Source organism: Podarcis pityusensis, assembly GCF_964106645.2.
Source record: "Podarcis pityusensis genome assembly, chromosome: 7".
NCBI classification, from domain to species: domain Eukaryota; kingdom Metazoa; phylum Chordata; class Lepidosauria; order Squamata; family Lacertidae; genus Podarcis; species Podarcis pityusensis.
In genome coordinates, this window is record NC_138031.1 from 89,908,409 (window position 1) to 89,927,210 (window position 18,802).

An 18,802-nucleotide genomic window follows, 5' to 3' on the forward strand; every position below is an offset into this window, starting at 1 on the left:
CGGGCACAAAAGGCAGACGTCACTGGCTCCTAGCCGGAGAGAGGGAGGTCTCTAAGCAGCGCGCTGCGCGGACCTCGGACGCGGAGGCGGAGCAGGAGGGCGGGCCGGGCCGCCCCTGTGGGCGAGCCCGAGGGAGGGGCGGGAAGGGGCTCCGCCGGCTCCAGTTTCCCCCTCGGGGGAGGAGGAGGAGGAGGAGGAGGAGCGGCAACCGCGGCAGCAGCAGCAGCAGCCGCAGCAGCCTCAGCCTCCCTGCCGCCTCCGCCGGGACCTGCTGCGGGCGCGCCTGGTCCTGCGCTGCCGCTCGCGCCCCGCGGATCCCGCTCCGGACGGCGCCTCCCGCCCCCTCGACCCTTCCACCCGCCGAGCCTCGCCAGGATCCCCGCCGGGCGCTTTATGAGCGCGGAGGTCCGGCAAGCGCCGCCCTTGCTGCTGCTGCCGCTGGCGGGGCTGCCCCCGGGAGCTCTCCGCAGCTGCCGTCGGATCTGCCCTTCGGCGACCACCACGCGGCGCGGGCCCCGCTATGGTGCTTCCCCTGGGGTAAGTACCCCGTCAGTACCCCCGTCTCAGTACATCCTTGGGATTAGAGAATGGTAGAGTGGGAAGGGTCCCCGGGGGTCATCTAGTCCAACCCTCTGCAATGCAGGCAATTTCCCGGGGGCCTGGGTCTTCTTCGCGGGAAGCGGCGTCGGATCATTTCAGTTACCTTCCTTGATTGCTCGCAAGGCAAGCCCGGTAGATTTCCGCGGGGTTTACTCGAGGCTCGCTTGGTCGTGCGAGTGTTCCCGCTCCGAGAAGCCCCACGGAGTTCGCTGGGCTTGCAAGCTTGGATGTCGTTGCCAGGTGAAGGAGCGCGCTGGGCGGGGCGGGGGCTCTCGTGCGGAAAGGAAACTTGGCGTTCCCCGGGCAAACCTGCTCTCGACGGGGCGGAGGAAGGAGGTGCGGGAAGCAAGGGGCGTCTGTGGACGAAAAGCCGTCGGGAGGGCGGGGGCGTTGCGCGAGGAGCGGTCTCTGGCCGCGGATGTTGCGCGGTGACGAGGAGCCCTTGTGTGGCCGGTTCCTCTTTGCGGGAGAGCACGTCCGAGCAGAGGGGAGGAGAAAGGGGAGGCGGCGCGTTTGTGCCCTGCACTCCGCTGAGGCTTCGGAGGTCGCGCCGTCGGTGTTCTTTTAACTTTACCATTTCCTGCACATTCTGGACTCCCGCTGTGGAGTCTGCGCCCCGACCGGCAGGGGGCGCCACAAGGAAGGCTCCAGAAAAGGTTCTTTGGTTGGGCACCTTGTTGGGGGGGGGGGGGAACACACGCCAAAAAACCAGATCGATTTGAGAGGGAAGGTGGTGGAGTCAAAAGCCAAAGGGTTTGTGCAGATGTTCTCCATTATGCAGAACCGTCCTTGATGTTATCTGGCACTTCTGATCTTTGAGGAGGGGAGAAGGGAGATTTTGGCTGGCTAAATTGCCTTTGAAGAATCAAGTTAAATTTCTGACTTGGCTTCTATGATGCTGCGCTCATTAAGCAAAAGGATAGAAACCTGTGCCTTGCATTTAGCAACTGGCCAGGAATTCCTTGCAGGCAACTGAGGGATCCACTTGGGAGAAGGCAAATTTATTTTCTTTTTACTAGCCTATGTTTCTATGCTGACCGCAGGTGATGGGGCTTCTTTTCTCTGGAAGTTTTTATTTTTCAGCCTAGTAACTTTTGTGAACCCACCTACAAGACAGCTTAAAAGAAGTTAGTAAGCTTAGGCTCTTTGGGCTTATTCCTAGCGTTGCAGTCTAAGAGAACCAGCACCTAAAATCCTGTCCTATTTACTTCAGTCTGACAGAGCAAAGTGCCTTAGAGCAAGTCCCATCACTTGCCCACCTAGCGGAGTGGCGTCTACACAGGCTGGCAGCAGCTGTCCCTAGTTTCAGACAGGGAGCCTTTTCCAGCCTTCTTACCTGGAATCCACTACCTGTCTGGGAGTTTGAACCTGGGGCCCTTGACATGCAAAGCAGATGCACTGAGCTCTGGCCCTTCCTGCTCTAGAGGAATCAGAGGGCATATGTTGCTATTATAACAATTACATAAAATTCAGAGCCCTTTTCGTTTGCAGGTTGACTCTGGCCCATTTGATAGTCCTTTCTTTAAAACAGGCGTAGCACAGAGGACCTCCAGGTAAGCCAATTGTCAGGGGTTGTAGGAGCTGTAATCTGGAGGGTAGTAATAATAATAATAATAATAATAATAATAATAAATTTATTGTTTATTCCCCAGCCACCCTGAGTGGCTCCCAACTCAATATTAAAAATGCAATAGGTTAGTTACACCTGATTTCGCCACACCTGTGTTTTTCCTTTTAACTAAAATGATTCATTGGGGAACTTGCATCAAACATTAAATAAGAAGACATTACTGTTTATGAAAAACTATCACAGTAGCATGAAATTAATAACTCTAAAAAGAAGAATCCTTTTATCAAGAGTCCATTTATCCTTAAAGGCTTTATAAAGCAGCATACTTTTGATCAGTCAACAGGCAAAGACTCAGGCAGGCCTTTCTTGGCTGCATTTTTTTGGTCTTGGATGCAGGGTTAGAAACCAAGATATATGAGCTAGGCAATAAATGGCTCCTCAAACCAAGGTTGCAAGTCTCCAAAATGGAATGTCTAGTTGCTCTTTTGGGGCATGGCGGCTCTAAAGTCTTATTTTTCAAATGATGGACTGACTGTGATTGATTCTCAGTTAAACATCTCACTAGTTCAGATGACAACCTTGAGCTCAGTTAAGAGCTTTGAGAACTCAAAGAAGAAAAGTCACTTGATCCAGGGACAGTCCACATATATATTGGCCTATTCTGACCTCTTTTTCTTAACGTTGATACAGACCTTTCATAATGTATAAATATTCTTCACAACTGTGAGCAGGGTAAGTGAAGACAAGTGACAACAATTAACTATAACGTCGTTCAGTGCTTCTGTTCAGGCTGCACAGAAGAAGCATTTTGTTTCCTGAAATTCATTCTGATTGTGCAGATAAAATATAACCAAGAGAATTCTACAGAATGTGGTCTTAGTGTGTGAAAACAGTCCAGGTCCAGATCCAAGGATCCCCAGGCAGGCACCTCCAGATGTCAGGTGCCTTCCCGGCGCCCAGGCATCTTCGCTTGGTTGCAGGCGGCTAAGAGCCAGGGCAAAATGCACCCGGCACCTGGCTAATTTCAAACACTGCTTGGGTGGACTAGATGGGATTTGAGTACTGGCATTTTAAAAGCCATGCTTCATTGTTTACATGTATTGTGACGTTTAATATACATGCTAACTAGTTATGCGACCCTCGAGCAAAAGACATCTGAAGGCAGCTCTGTTTAGGGACGTTTTTAATAGTTAATGCTGTATTGTTTTTAACACTCGATTGGGAGCTGCCCAGAGAGGCTGGGGAAACTCAGCCAGATGGGCGGGGTATAAATGATAAATTATTATTAATATTATAATAGTGAATTACTGCTTGCATATTATGCTGTGGAGTTTCAAGCCTATGTATATTGTGTCACCAAGCACATGTGTTAGCGCATGCATGCATCCCAGTGGCTGGCTTTACGCTTGATTCCTGTATTCTCCCTCGGTGGGTTCAGTTGTTGAATGATGAAGATGCCCATATAGATATTGTCCATGTGTGGCTTTGACAAACAACTGCTTGTGAACTCTTGTCATGGAGTTGTGTCTGCATGCAGGACTTTGTTTGAATAAATACTACCAGCGCACAATTTTGTTTCTGTGTAATGTGGGAAATAACTTTTATTATACACCATCTGAAGCCAGAATACCAGTTGGGTTCTGCTTGCTCATAAAATACCGTAGGTATCTCTTTGTGTAAGAGGCCCCAGAGACTGTTTTGATTTATTGGCCTTTAAATCTTCAGAGAATAACCTGACGTATTGTGCAAATGGTCCTTATTGTGCCGAGTACTGAACTGATAAATGAGTATCAGTTTGTTGCCAAGTGTAAATGCTAAATTTAAACAGAAAATAATCCTTATGGCATTTTAATTGACAGAAAATGTGCTGGTTCGCATATCTCAGAAAACAAATTGATTAGCTAGATTTATAAGTTTATATCTAGCCAATATCCTAATGTTTTCTAGAAGCAAATAATTGAACCTTTAAGAAACAAGTGGTTGTGGTTTTTTTAAGGGGTGGTTATAAGAACCACATATTTCTGAAGTGTTCAGATTTAAATAGCATTCTATTAAAGCATACATGCTTGGGGCAGAATGATTTTTATTTTTTAAAATGTCAAGCTGTATAATTCAAACAGCCCATTAGTAAGTTCCATGAAACATGAGGCTCACACATTTGGAGATGGTGCTTGAGTTTTTGCATAGGTGGTAATTTAAATTTTATAATTTCCCTCCTTCTGGGCATATATTCTTGCAGTTTTTTGAATTAGCTGATGAGAAAACCACTGTATTATGTGTGCTCCTTCTTTCTCTGAAGCACCTCAGAAATGCAAAGTACAAACTGTGTGCATGTTCAGCAGGATCTCCTCAAAGATTACAAATGGGACAAATTTGTTTTACAAATAAACAGTGTCACCTTTTATTCTGTTACTTGAGCAGAGTGGGGATTTTTTTAAAATGCTGAATTTTCTGTAGGTCGTATTCAATTATGTTTTATTCAGAGCAGACCCACTGAAGGGAACATGACTCGGTTGGGGCCATTAATTTCAATAGGTCTACTCTGAGTAAGACATAGTTGACTGCCACCCATGGTTTTGTCAGATCCCTCTGCTACTTCTGTTTTACATCCCTTTTATATAACTACGAGTGGGAGCTGCAACAAACTGTTGCAGTGTGAAGCATTCCATTTTAGGATTTCTGGAAGAAAGCAACACTTTCCTTCAGGGCACTGCATCATATTCTCCATCTCTTCCAGTTTTCTTTCTTGTTTCCCCAACAGAGTCTCACTATTTCATGGTCACTGAGTGTACTCAGGCCTCATTCGGCTATTTGGGATGGGTGGTTTGTTTTCTTTTCTTTTTTAGAATCGTAGAATTGGAAGGGACCCTGAGGATCATCTAGTCCAACCCCCTGCAATGCAGGAATTTGCAGCTGTCCCTTACGGGGATTGAACCTGAAACCTTGACATTATCAACACCATGTTCTAAGCAACTGAGCTCTTGAGCAAGTTCTTTGCTCCCTTAGATTTTCCCTCCTAAATATTTTTTTTAATCTCCTGTAGACATTGGAGTTACTCTGAACATTCTGATACCTTCCTCTTGTTCCTCAGTACTGTTCACCGCAAAACTGCAGGCACTCTGCACTCAAGTTTGCTTTTGGAGGGAGTTGTTGTTATTTTAAGTGTGCAATTATGTTAACTGCTATGGGAGGCTTTTACTCAAACAGTGGGGCAGAAATGTTTCAAGTAAGTAAATAAATAACCAACAAGCAAGCAAGCAGCACTTTGTTTTTCGCATGGGCTTGGTCAGACATATACCGGTAATTTCTGAGTAGGGTTAAGGGCCAGATCACACATGCACGGATGTATCTAAGTGACTGCAGCATCGAGTGATGACTTACTTTCCATGACCAGGATGCTGTGCTTCTGTGTAAGACTGCATTAGCTGGTCAAGCACTTGCATGCTGCTACCTTGGTCCAAAGACTCATTCCCTGGGTGGATAAACTTTCATGGTCTGTGGGCCAGATTATTATCTCCCAGCCCCTGGCAGGCCAAATTCGACAGGTGGGTGGGCTCAGCTGTCATGCACTGGTTGGATGAAGAGGAGTGGTGGGAGGTACCAGCTGGGGAGCCCCCAAGGGAAACCCCAGAGGAGGAAGGCTCGGAGCCAAGGGCTTTCAGACAGCTCCCCCCTCCAGAGCCTCCAAAAACCTGCTACTGATGAGATGAGATCAAAACATTCGATGAGCAGGAATTAAATCCTGCCACCATCATGGAAAAAGATGTGTGCAGCCAAGGCAGGATGTAACCCTGTGCTCCTGGCCATCTGCTGACAGCACCAGTGAATTGGACTTGCGGTCTGAAGGTTCCTCACTCCCACTGCAGGCAACCATGGCAGAAGCATCCCATAGGAGGCATCCCATAGGAGAAGCTCAAGGCTTCCCATGGAAAGGGGTGCCCAGAAGCCAAGCCATGCACTGGCAGAGGTAGAAGACACAGTTTGGTCTGAGCTGAGTAGGATGAAGGGAGGTTGTAGGGATGGGCAGTGGAGCAAGCAGGCTGGAGGCAGCGCAAGGAGACAGTGAGCCAGATGGGCGAGGGACAAAGGTAGCCCGTTTCTCAGGCCAGAAAGCCATTTCCACGAGCTTTTATCTCCAAACCAACTTAGGGAGAGCCTGTGGCTTTTTGTGAATGATCCCATGCTGCAGTCTGCAGTGTAGCCTTATTTGCCCTCCGTCTTTCATTCTGTCTCAACGTCCGAGTAGTGCCTCTTCCGTCACAGAGGACAACCCCCATTCTGGAACTGCAGACCTCAGGATTTTCCAGGACCCGCTCAGCAAACAGCATCAGCCAATAGACCAGGAGGCTCCTGATTTGAGTCCTGGCAGGTCTTGACAAAGTCTAACCGTTAAGCTGAGTGTCTGATCAACATTATGAGCACTTGTTGTATTGTCGCATGAGCAAGGCATTAAAATATTTTAATTGCTAAAGAAGAGTCATGATTCTTATCCTCCCACACTCTCAAATGCCTCAGTATATGTCTTTGTGTTTCTTTAATATGGCATTGGGCAAGATAAAGTCACAAACTAATTTAACAAATAATGATAATAAGATAAAAATACGCTAGAGAGAATCAATTGGCTTTTTCTCTTCCATGCTACTCTCCTTTACATTCTCTTGTGAAATCGGCTATAAAACACAAGGCACATGGGTTTTGTCTTTTCCAATTTGTCTCTGCAAAGTATTGCTGACTTGAAAGAATGAGTGTTCTATCAGGCGTGCCAAAACATATTTCAAACTGACCTCTCTGTGACATATAGTTTTTGCCAGCTGTTCATGGTAGACTAGTTTTAAACATCTAGCCTGGAGCGTTGCAGGATTGACCAGCCAAGAACAGGTGGCAGTCTGCTCTTCTGAATCCCTCCAAAAATCTGAGGAATCTTGGAGCCCAAACAGGCCTTTGCAGGTAAAATTAGGTACTGAAGACACAGCTTTTCGCCAAGTTCCCCACCCTGCCTGATAAGCTCATTCTCTTGTGCCCCTCAGCAAACAGCCCTATACAGCTTTGGAAAGCTGCCCCAAGGAATCCTTGAGTGCAGGAGCTGCTGATACACTTCCTGGGCAGATGGGCTTTTGCTGTTCTTGAAAAGCAAGTGGCGAAGGCAGGCCCAAATGCTCCAGGGAAACAGAAAAAAAGACATGCATTTGTTTAAAAATATCCTCAATTGCCGCTGAAAATTACCGGTAGTTCTTTGTAAAAATTAGGCGTGAAGCTATGCAGGCAGATGGGGATTTCTGTACATTTGGGTCTCTCTTTGGTCAAAAGTTTTGTGTCTCTGTCGTAGGAAATGTATACTTTTTTGTGCATTCTGCAATTTCCAGTGGTCCATGTAACTTATAAATGCATGCCTTTCTCCTAATTGGCAATGTTAATTGCATCTTGATTATTGTGCCTTTATAGTTGTTTATGATTTATTTAAAGCTTTCTCACATTCACAGATCAATAAAAACCAAAAGTGTTCCTGGCTTGCAATCTAAAATACATAGCACAAAAGGAAAGGGGAATGGCGGTGGAGAAAGAAAAAAAGAAACTTGGCCGCCAACTCTTCAAGTTACAGTTCTTATAATGACTAGCTAGGATGGGATAGTTCAGGAAGCTGCTGCTAGCTGACAGAGCAAAAGGCATCTGGTCTCATGTTGTTTATTCAAAAGTAATATAATATCTTAATTGTTTTATAATTACAGCTAGGAAAACCCCCACACCTTTTAAAAAGCAAAGGCAGACAAAAGGTCCTGGTAGCCTGAGGGAAGGGTGAATAAAATGTGGGGAAAGGAAATTAGTTATGGATATGAGAAGAAAACTGGAGGGTAGTAGTGGGATCAGGTGGCTGCCATGGAGTGAGGGAGGCGACGGAGGAGTTTTGGTTCAGACGTGGCCCTTGAAGATTGCTTGTGGGCGGTTGCTCTGTCCCTTTATGCTCTTACGACTAAGACCATGCTCTTGATACTTCTCAGCTGTGAACTTTGTTTACTTCAGCCGCTTTCAAACTGCTCTGGTAAATGCCAGGGCTGTTTGGAGACTGATCCACAGTGACTCCATCGGAGCAGGTCTTTGGGGCCAGGGTCCTGGCAGAACCAACAAGAGAGTTCTCAAAATGCAGCAGGGGTGGCTGACCACATTGTGAAGTAAGTGTGGTAGTATACATTCCCTCCTGTCATGAGACCATTGGTTCCAGAGGCTAAAATTACCTGACTGCGCCATTGCTCATCTGCAAGGTTATGGATTGGAAGATCAGTAACAGCAGACAGATTTCCCGGGAAAATGGTTTGCTCACCAGTTTTCCTTCTCTAGGGTTTAGCTGCAGTTCAGAGAAGTGTGAGGTTTGCTCTCGGTTGGGGCATTCTCATTTCACATAGGGTGTTGGTTCTGTGAACTTCATTCAGGTGGTGCACAGCATGTCTGGGGATTTGTAGCTAAAGACGGGGTGGCACATCCATTGCATCCAATATTCATATTGATTTGAATTGTATTTTTATTGCTGCTTTTATTTCATGAATCGCGTTGCATTGATTGTAATGCAATAAAATACAATAGATAACAGAGAAGCAATAAAAATACAATTAAAAATCATACAGCATCTAGCACAGCACATTAGAATTGCTGCAACAGGCAGAAAAAGAATTAAGTTCCCCCCCCCCCAAGACAATCAGCAATTTTCAGAGGGGTCCATGAGGGGGAAAGCTTGGGAACAACTGCCCCTGGATGTATCAGAAGCCTCTGCAGCCACAGTAGAGTTTCCTTGGCAGACAAGCTGGTAAGAAACATGTTCTCCTGTAGTACATTTGCTCTCTACTGGCCTTTCCTCAACCTGGTGCCCTCCAGCTTGGGCTGATGGGAGTTGTAGTTCAAAACATCTGGAGGGGCAGCAGGATGAGGAAGGCTGATCTAGGCTGCCTCCAGGCCACCAACACTCAAGCAGGCAAGCGGACGGGGAGGGCAAATCTTGTTTGGACACCATTTTTTTGTGGGCAGAGATGAGTATGGATTTCTTCTTGTGGTTTCGTTGATCCCAGCCTCTGCATGTAATATTTGATGGAACTTTAGCGAGACAGTTGAAATGGGAATGATAATGCTTGTGGTTGAAATGTGATGAACTTGTGCACCATTCTTTTTTCTTTTTCTTTTTACTGTGGAATCTATCAATATGTTTCTTTTTTTAATGTGCTATACCTCTTATTTCTGTTGCAAAATAATGTGTGCAAATAATGCAGGTGACATGTGGTTTCGTTTCTCAGGAGCACCTGTATCTGTGGTTATTTTAAGCTACAGGTGCTGACCTCTGACAATGTTTTGCAGTGTACTCCTATCCCTAACACAGAAGTGGGCAACCTAATGCTGGATGTGGCCCTCCAAGCCTCCCTAACTGGCCCTCAGCAGTCTCCCCAGGCCATGCTCCCCCCTCACCCTGAGTTTGTTTTGTTTCATTTCTTTGCTGGATGATGATGCCCCTTGCTTATCTACCTGGAGGATGTGTGTAGAAACAAAGGTGGGATTTACCTTCATTGCTCCACCCTCTTTTGCCCTGGCCACAACCCTGGCAGGTAGTGCAGATGGGAATGAAAAAGGTTCCCCATCAATTCAAAAAACAGGTGTGTTCCTCCTCAAGGACCCAGTTAGTCTGGAACATGAGGCTTTCAGTAGGGCTTGTTCCATTTATAGACGTACCGCCTTTATCTTCCGAGGAGTTCAGGTGGTGTACATGGTTCTCCTCCTCCCCATTTCATCCTCGCAATAACCCTGTGAGGTAGGTTAGGCTGAGAGGTGGTGACTGGCCCGAGGTTCCCCCGGGGGCTCCATGGCTGAGTGGGGATTCCAACGCTGCTCTCTCAGGTCCTCATCAGACACTCCAACCATTACGCCACCCTGGTTTTGGTGCTCAGGAGAAGTGAGGCATGTGGACAGAGAGAAAAATCACTTTCCCCACATCCCCTCTCCCTGCTGTGTTCGGATAGTAATGTAAATAACACATTATGGGTAGAGAAGGTTTGTGGAGAGTAGAAGGGGGAAATGTTTCCTTGTTACTTTCCTCCCTCTTGAACGTTCCCCATTTAATGCAGGGAGGGGTTCCTGCCCCACCCCAGCCTCATTGCAGGTACCACTTCAGGACACTGACTATAAGCTGTTGGGGTATGAGGAATCCCTGCTCTCCATTTTTCTTCTTTTCCCCCTTCAAAGTTATGCCAAATTTAGTGGGGTTTTTAAAGGAGACCTTCCTCTGGAAATGCCAGTATGGGGCATTTCATCCCCCTAATGAAGCTGGGTTATGTGGCACCTAGGTAAGGCCAGAGGCAAAGCTCCAAACCTCGCCGGGAGTTCTAGTGCCAAGATTTTGGGGTTTGGATCCCAGCTCTGATATCCCAGCCAGATCCTGGAGATCATTCAGAGGAGAGCTGTTAGTCATCTCAAAGTTACAGAGGCCCAATTTGGCTCAGCAAGAAACCAGGCATTTATCACCACTGATCCCATGCTGTGGAACACTCTTCCAGCAGAGAAATGGCAGGCACTTCCCCTTTCGACTTTCAGGTGTCTCTGGAAGACTTTTTTAGGCCAAGAGGCCTTTGCAACTGTTGCAACCTGCCACGTGAATTATTATTTTCTACTGTTTTCATTGGTGCTTTATGTTTAACTGTGAACATGTATTGCTGCTGTGCAGCCAGTGTTGAAATTAGCCAGGCGCCCGGAGCATTAGGCACCTGTGACCAAGCAAAGATGCCTGGGCGCCAGGATGGCACCTGATATCTCCAGCATCTGGGGAATCATCAGATCGGGACTGTTTTCACACACTAATACCACATCCTGTAGAATTCTATCAGTTACGTTTTTATAATAATAGGGGAAAGCTCATACACAAATGTATAATTAGTTAAAATAACATACCAAAATGCATTTTAGCATGCAAATTTCCATGCAAACTTTTTTTTAAAATGGCAAATTGATGTGGAAATGTGACAAATTGAATTTTTTTTTATGCTTTGATTATTTTAATTTTTTTTTTAAAAAATATTTTATTAAGGATTTTCTTGTTTTACAGAAGTAAGTGTAATGCCTCGTATTTTTTTCCCCCATGTAACATTTTTACAAATCCGTTTCATTTGTTGAGGCATTAGGGGGAGAAGAAAAAGAAAGGAAAAAAGAAAGGGGGGGTGGAGAGAAGGAAGATGGATGGGGGTGGGGTCGGGTGGCGGTGTTTCTATTATGTTTAATGTATGTAAAGTTTGGTGTCAGCGTTGCTTGTGTTGTTCACTTGTGTTCCTTTGGTGGTGAGAGAGGTTGGGGTTGGCCTAGGGTGTGATTGTTTGCTTGTGATTGGCTGTGGTGATCTTTGTTTTCGTGTGTGAGTGAGGTGGGTGGGTGTTTTGGATCAGGTTAGCCATATTGATTTGTATGCTGTTGGTGGATTATTGTCATTGTCCTATTGGGCTGTGTATGTGATAAAGGAGATTTGAGATCGGAGAAGTGATAATCTGAGAGAAACCCAAATGGATAGATTTGTCCAACTATTAGCTTGACTGGGCAGGCGGGGTGGGAGCCACACAGAAACTTGGGAGGTCACTCATTCATCCCAAGGGACACCAGGGCATAGATCAGGAGGCTCCCAGTTCAAGTCCTGGCTAATCCTAAAGTGCTTCAAAACTGCTGCACCTATTTATTGGCGAGAGGTTACACCTTCTTTTGGAATTCTTTGGGTAGCCTCTGAAGGGAGGACGCCTGCCACAGTTCTGTTGTCCCTGGGGGATCTGCCCAGAGGTGAACTTGCCAATAATAGTATATTTCAAAATGAGAGGGCTGGATCCAGAACCAGGTTTCTGAAATTTCACATAAATGTGCCAATATTTCCCCCCCCTAGTTGCTCCAGAAGAATAGTTAAAATTTAAGCAGACATGAAATCAAGATAAGACCTATCCAGTACTGTGATAACATCAGCAGCTGTTAAAGTTATTGGGTTATTTTGTATTTAAGAACAGACCCTGTCTGATGGTAGGCAAGCCAGTGCAGAAGATATAACTCTATATACAGAAACGTTCTTTGTGAAAGGACACAATAGAACAGAAGTATTCATTTTAATTGCAAAAATTACAGTGCTATCTGTTGTAAACACTGTTATCGGCTTATCAGTTTCCACAGTATTTTAAAGTCCTAATATTAACTGTGTAGGACTCAACGTCTTTGTTTGCAAATGCATTCATGGGCTGGAGTTGTTCTGTTGAAAACTGGGGGCGTATAAAGACATACACAGGGACAGCAGTCGGGTTGCTGTGGAGCGGCACTCAGTTTTGCTTTGGCCAAGCCCACAATGATTCCTGCAGGACTTGGCTTAGGAAAAAAACAATGCAGCTAATTTCCAACAGAAGGTAGCTTGGCTCAGCACAGATTGGAGTGCCTTTGTGACATCTGAACATTACCCTAAATTTTTTTTTAAGACCCCAAACAAATGTTTAATAAGATAAATTTGCAAGAAGTATATATAAAAAGGTTGATGCACAGAGTTAGAAACTCAGATATATAAGCAAGGGGCCAAATGGTTCCTTAAACCAAGGTTACAGTTGGCAAAGCAGAATGTCTAGTTGCCATTTTGGGGCAAGACGGCTCTAAAGTCTTATTTTTCAAATGATGAACTGACTCAGATTGATTATCAGTTAAACATCTGGCTAGTTCAGGTGACAACCTTGAGCTAGGTTAAAAACTTTGAAAACTTAAAGAAGAAAAGTGACTTTCCAGGGACAAATCTGGATGGCTTTGTTTGATTACATTTATGTTTTGCTTGCTTGGTTTTTCACTTCCGTTTTGTTATATTTGTAAGCTGCCTTGATCGTCTTATGGTGGAAATGTAAGATACAAATTCCACAAACAAATGTGTCACTTCACAGCAGAGGATGGTCTCTGGTTACACACAGTGCTATTTTTCTAGAGAGAGAAAAGAGGTTCCTAGCTTGAAAAAGAGACATTGCGCATACCTTTGTAAACCAAGAAAAGTTTAATAATAATATCTGATTGTAGGAAAAAGAAAAAGAAAAGAAAGAAAAGAAAAAGAGGTTCCGAAACTCACCATGAACGTTTCCCTTGCTCTCTTATAAAGACAATGGCGCCCACATGAGAAGTGCCAGAACTGAGTTCCAGCTGGAAAAAGCCCTGGTTACGTGACTTTTCAGGGTAGAGTCTATTTCGGCATGGTTAAGGCTTGCCCACAAGTGGGGTGCTTCAACTTGTGTCCACGTAAGAGACTTCTTGGATTCTGAACATGCCTGGCCCAAATGGAAGAAAAATGAAAAGGCAGATGTGAGCTCCTAAACTAGAAGTTGGTGTGCCTAGACTGCAGGCCCCTTTAGTTCTTGCAAATGCAGCCAGCTTTGAGGAGGTTTTGTGATCTTTCCCGTCAGCTTTAATATCTGTCAGTGACACCTATGTAACAATGGCAGGAGTTAAAGGTGGTCTCAGTGTCTGGTTGCTTATGCCAGGATCTCTATCAGCATGGATTTGTCTATTGTGCACACGCAGAGAGCTGATAGTCCCCTTTCTTTCAGAGAGGCTGACACTGACCTAATGCCCTGATCCAACATAAACCAACAGGGAAGATATTTAGCCAGCGGACGCCTTGTCTGCATTGAAGTCAATGGAAGCAGGAATGTTAAGCAGCTGTGTAATTTTCTTTGTATGATTGGAATCTGATTAGACAAGTTGGAGTGGGAGAAAAAAACAAAGTTGCATTGAGAAGGCTAATTTATGCAGCCGAGGCTCACGCACACACCATCAAGAGTTATGATCTCCATGGAATAGAGTCGTTGTTGCGACTCGCTTCTGTGGCGTTTTGGTGCCTGCGCTTTTGTCATTTCTAGACATGCGTAATGTTAGAAACAGCACAAACAGGGGACCCCAGAGGGAAGCGATCTCAGTATTGCCTGCAGTGCAGAGAAAAGATATATTTCAGGCTGTGACGTGAGTATGCTTCAATTCTGCAAGTGTGTGTTTATGGGGGTGGGCGGAGAGAACGAAATGGAATGTGAAATTGGAAGCAGACTTTTGTCCAAAGCCATCCTTGTGTATGTGGAAGGCACCTTCCACTCACAGGAGAGCTGTTTTACATAGATTCATAGAATTGTGGAGTTGGAAGAGACCCTGAGAGTTATCTACTCCAATCCCCTGCAAAACGGGAATCTCAAAATGTTGTGCTACAACATTGCCTGAGAAAAATTGACCTTGATCCAAAGACTTCTTCCACTTACAGTACATACCTCTGAAATGGTTAGGAATGGGGATGCATCTCCCAGGTTCCCCGTTCCATTTCAGAGGATCTCCTTCTGGTCCCACCAACACCCGATATAAGGCAAATGGGTCCCCAAGGAAAGTAGGGGAGCCCACGGAGTGGTAGACCTGCTCCCTAAGTCGCTTTCCCTGGCTGCTGCTCTTCTTCTTCTTCTTCTTCTTCTTCAAGTTAGAGCAACTTGGTTTGAAACCAGAGCTTAAGGCACCAGATAGCTAAAAATATATAGCAATGACTCGGGGAATTCTGAGATCCATGTCCAGCTCTTTCAGGGTGGGCTTACACCACCACTCCTAGAGATGAAGAAAGTCTGTATGCCCCCCCCGCCCCTGCTTGGTGGATCCCAGCGATACAATGCAATGGCACCAGGGCTGCGTGAACAGTGTGCTGCCACCAATTTCACACCTGCCACAGTTTAAAATACAGTTTTAAATGTGCTTAAATCAGGTTTGTAAGTTAGAGTTTGACACATTTGGGGAAGTTCTTTCCACATTTTAAACTCTTCTTCCTGTATAGAAATGCCTCCTTGGTCCAAAGGCCTCTTGACTCAGCATTGCTCCCTTTCATGCCCTTTCTCCTCCATTCCATGAGCATTTACAGCAAGGCCACTTTCTCTAATTTCCCTCTTTCTGGTCTCCACAGGGTGAAACTTTTAAGGTCAATTTCCCCAGTTCCTCATCTGTGTCATTCTTCATCAAAACGTTAGCATGTGCACCAGTGCAGACACCCGCCCTTTTGAAGAATGGTGCCAGCAGAGAGAGAGAGAGAGAATGTCAGGGAGGATGAGAATCTACACTGGTGAAATGGACAAAATTTCTGCTTCACTTGACTATTTGTGTGTTGAATCCCAAAGGGGAAGAGTTAAACATTGTCAGATTGAGACTTCTATCTCAGGCTCTTTGGGCCCCATGTTGGGCAAAAGATTCCTGTAAAAAATGATTTAAATCAAGTCTTACTGACTAGTGATTTAAATCAATTTGATTTAAATCAAATCCATCCTGCTAGATGAACCTTGGGGGTCCCTTCTAACTCTACAGTTTTATGATTCTCTGACGGCGTTGCCTAGAGTTCTAGCCTCAGGCAGCTGAACTGCCAAGGGAGGCAGGTAGGCGAGGGAGTGTCTTCACCTGCAGGAAGCAGAGGTGTGGTGGTGATGTTTGAAGAAGGAAAAAGCAACAATTCATAGTAACTGAAGTGGAGAAAGATTCCAAAGTCCTCCTTATCTTGCTAATTGCGTATGCTCCTTTTGGTCTCTTGTCCCCCTCGTGTCTTTAAATGGCTTCCTGAGTTGAGGTTTCTTTGGTCTTACTCCCTCATTGCAGGGCTGCACTAGAGTACTAGGTTGTTACATTATTCTGAATGCTATTGTGTTGCTTCAAGGGAAGAGATTTCCATCTCTTTAGGCTTTTGTGTAGCTTGATTGCAGTGCTGAAGGGCACTGGTGGCCAGCTGAGAATGACAGGTTGGAGGCTGGAAAAAATGGTTAAATAGTGTGAATGTAGCTAATAGAAGAGAGGGAATCTGTGATTTGTTCGCCTTAGGGCAACCCAGTGCTGTTTTGCAGATGAAGAGGGTTGTTTGGAGATACACCTGCTGAAGATACTGCTTTACAGTGCAGTTCTATGACTTCATTGGGGTTTACTTCCCGTGGAAGTGTGTCCAGAATGACTGAGCCTTGCCCTTAGTCTTGCACTGTGTCAGCCTGTTCCACATCTCTCCAGCTGCGAGAGAGGGGTCCTCAGGTGATGCTAAGGCCTTGACTGGCGGGGTTTGTGGGACCTCGATGGGGCCAGGTGTGCTCTGCTGTGCTGCAGCGTAAGAGGCAACTGGAAAGTGTCTTCTATAGGCTTTCAGTTTCTTCATTGACTATTCTTTTTACTGCAGACGTCTTTGTGAAGACACACTGATTTTCCTTGTGTCAAAATATCATTAAGAACCTGATGATTAAGGGAGCAATTAGCACATCTTTTTCATGGAAGATGAATGTTAGAGATCCCTGTGGTGCTAAACTATCTGTGTTTATACTGAATCCATTCATTTCTTTAAAGAGCTTGTTGGTGTCAGGATTTAATTAACCACACGTGAATGAATTCCTGAGAGCCATTAATAAGCAGTGTAAAGCTGTTTTCTTGGGAGACAGCCGCTTCCATTTTATGACATTTACCTTTCTACACGTATGATAAATGGGTCGCCCAGCACTGGCTTTTCTCCTGGCCCCACACTCTGAGGCCCAGGCAGGAGCCATCTTCCGTATATGCCTCCCTGTGGCTACTTTGGTTTGATTTCTGGTTTCATCATGGCCATATTTAAGGACAGATGAGTCCTTTTATACGCAGGCAAAGATAATGGTCTATGCACCCTTTATCAAGTAAGCATCCCCTTCCCATTATGCTTTATTAATTTCAGTACAAACTTGGCAACCAGTATAATTAGTTTTAAACAAATCATCATGCATACATGTTTTTAATTCCCATTTAATTGATGCATCACAAGTGCTAAAAAGGAAGTCTACTCCTGTCTGTGGGTATTTTATATCGCATGAGAACCTTTACAAGTGGAAAAAACTGTGGATTAATTTTTGGAGTTAAAGCCAGCTAATGGACAAGGAATCTACATAGCTTTTAAAATACCAATCTGGATATTTTATGGTTTTTTAAAACTTTTAACTTGAATTAAATTTGACCTGAACTTGAGACTGTATTTAAACTTGACCTTGACCTGTGATTATAGTTACATCAGTATTGAACTTGGACATATATATCTGATTTTTAGAACAAACCTGGTGGAATTAATTGACTCTGATTAGTTTGGGAAGTTATTAATACTTTCATATTCAAAGAAGCTTGAGATATTGGAGAAAACAACTGAGACTAAACATTGTGTCAAGTTTCAAGAATAAAAAAGTGGATCATAGCTATATTCTGGCAAAATTACTTTGGATTATTATAGAATTAAAACTATATTGAAATACCTAAATTTATTTCTACTGGACATTGAAGCAACAACAAGTGGAACGAACTCCTTGGTTTATTTTTTATTTTATTTTTTGAATCAACTGGAATTGAGATAAACTCTACTGTTAGATTACATTATTTTATACACAGTCATACCTTGGGTTAAATATGCTATAGGTTGAGCGTTTTCAGGTTATGCTCCGCGGCGACCCGGAAGTAACGGAACGCGTTACTTCCGGGTTTCGCCACTTGCGCATGCGCAGACGCTCAAAATGACGTTACGCGCATGCGCGGAAGCGGCGAATCGTGGCATGCGCAGTCGCGGGTTGCATTCTACTCAGGATGCGAACGGGGCTCCGGAACGGATCCCGTTCGCATCCAGAGGTACCACTGTACTAGATAGCTCTGTGTGAAAAGACTGCTACTTACGCATCTCTTCCTCTTCTGGGAAAACCATACTTTTAACTATACGGACCTTTGTTGGCAAGGTGATGTTTCTGTTTTTTAAGATGCTGTCTAGGTTTGTCATTGCTTTTCCCCCAAGAAGCAGGCGTCTTTTAATTTCGTGGCTGCTGTCACCACCTGCAGTGATCATGGAGCCCAAGAAAGTAAAATCTCTCACTGCCTCCATTTCTTCCCCTTCTATTTGCCAGGAGGTGATGGGCCCAGTGGCCATGATCTTCGTTTTTTTGATGTTGAGTTTCAGACCATATTTTGCACTCTCCTCTTTCACCCTCATTAAAAGTTTCTTTAATTCCTCCTCACTTTCTGCCATCAAGGTTGTGTCACCTGCATATCTGAGGTGGTTGATATTTCTTCCGGCAATCTTAATTCCGGTTTGGGATTCATCCAGCCCAGCCTTTCGCATGATGAATTCTGCATATAAGTTAAATAAGCAGGGAGACAATATACAGCCTTGTTGTACTCCTTTCCCAATTTTGAACCAATCAGTTGTTCCCTATCTAGTTCTAACTGTAGCTACTTGTCCCACACAGAGATTTCTCAGGAGACAGATGAAGTGTTGCAGTTAGTCCACCCAAATGCTAAGAATTATATTTGGTGTTGGGGACTTTTGTTTTACTTCTACCAAGTCTTTAATTGTTCTCAGGACTCCTGAATTCATCAGGAAATGAATGATACAGTTCATTTCTCCTGAGCTTATTGTCATATGAAGCAATGTGTATATACACCGTACAGTGCAGTAAGTAGAGTTATTTGTTGGGATAATCTGGGGGATATATATCTGTCAGTAACATTAGAAAAGCAGTGAAACCACCATGCCTCTTTTTCAGCATAAAGCTCCACAAAGGTTAACTTTTTGCAGTCGTATGTCTGAACCAATAATGAATCTATGCCGGGAATGGTTTTAACACTTCC

The 18,802-nt window shown here is 44.7% G+C and overlaps 1 protein-coding gene across 3 annotated transcripts in view; it reads left to right on the plus strand.

Annotated features, from left to right (window-relative positions):
* Positions 1-223: 223 nt before the first annotated feature.
* The window catches only part of SEMA5A (semaphorin 5A), a 134,537-nt gene continuing 115,958 nt past the window's right edge, over positions 224-18,802 (plus strand). The window contains exon 1 of one of the 3 annotated variants that reach the window (XM_081012944.1): positions 224-537. The gene's annotated coding sequence lies outside the window, so the exon portion shown is untranslated. Of the gene's footprint in view, positions 538-14,013; positions 14,142-18,802 lie in introns of those variants that run through there. The other 2 variants (XM_081012942.1, XM_081012943.1) reach the window with 2 other exon arrangements.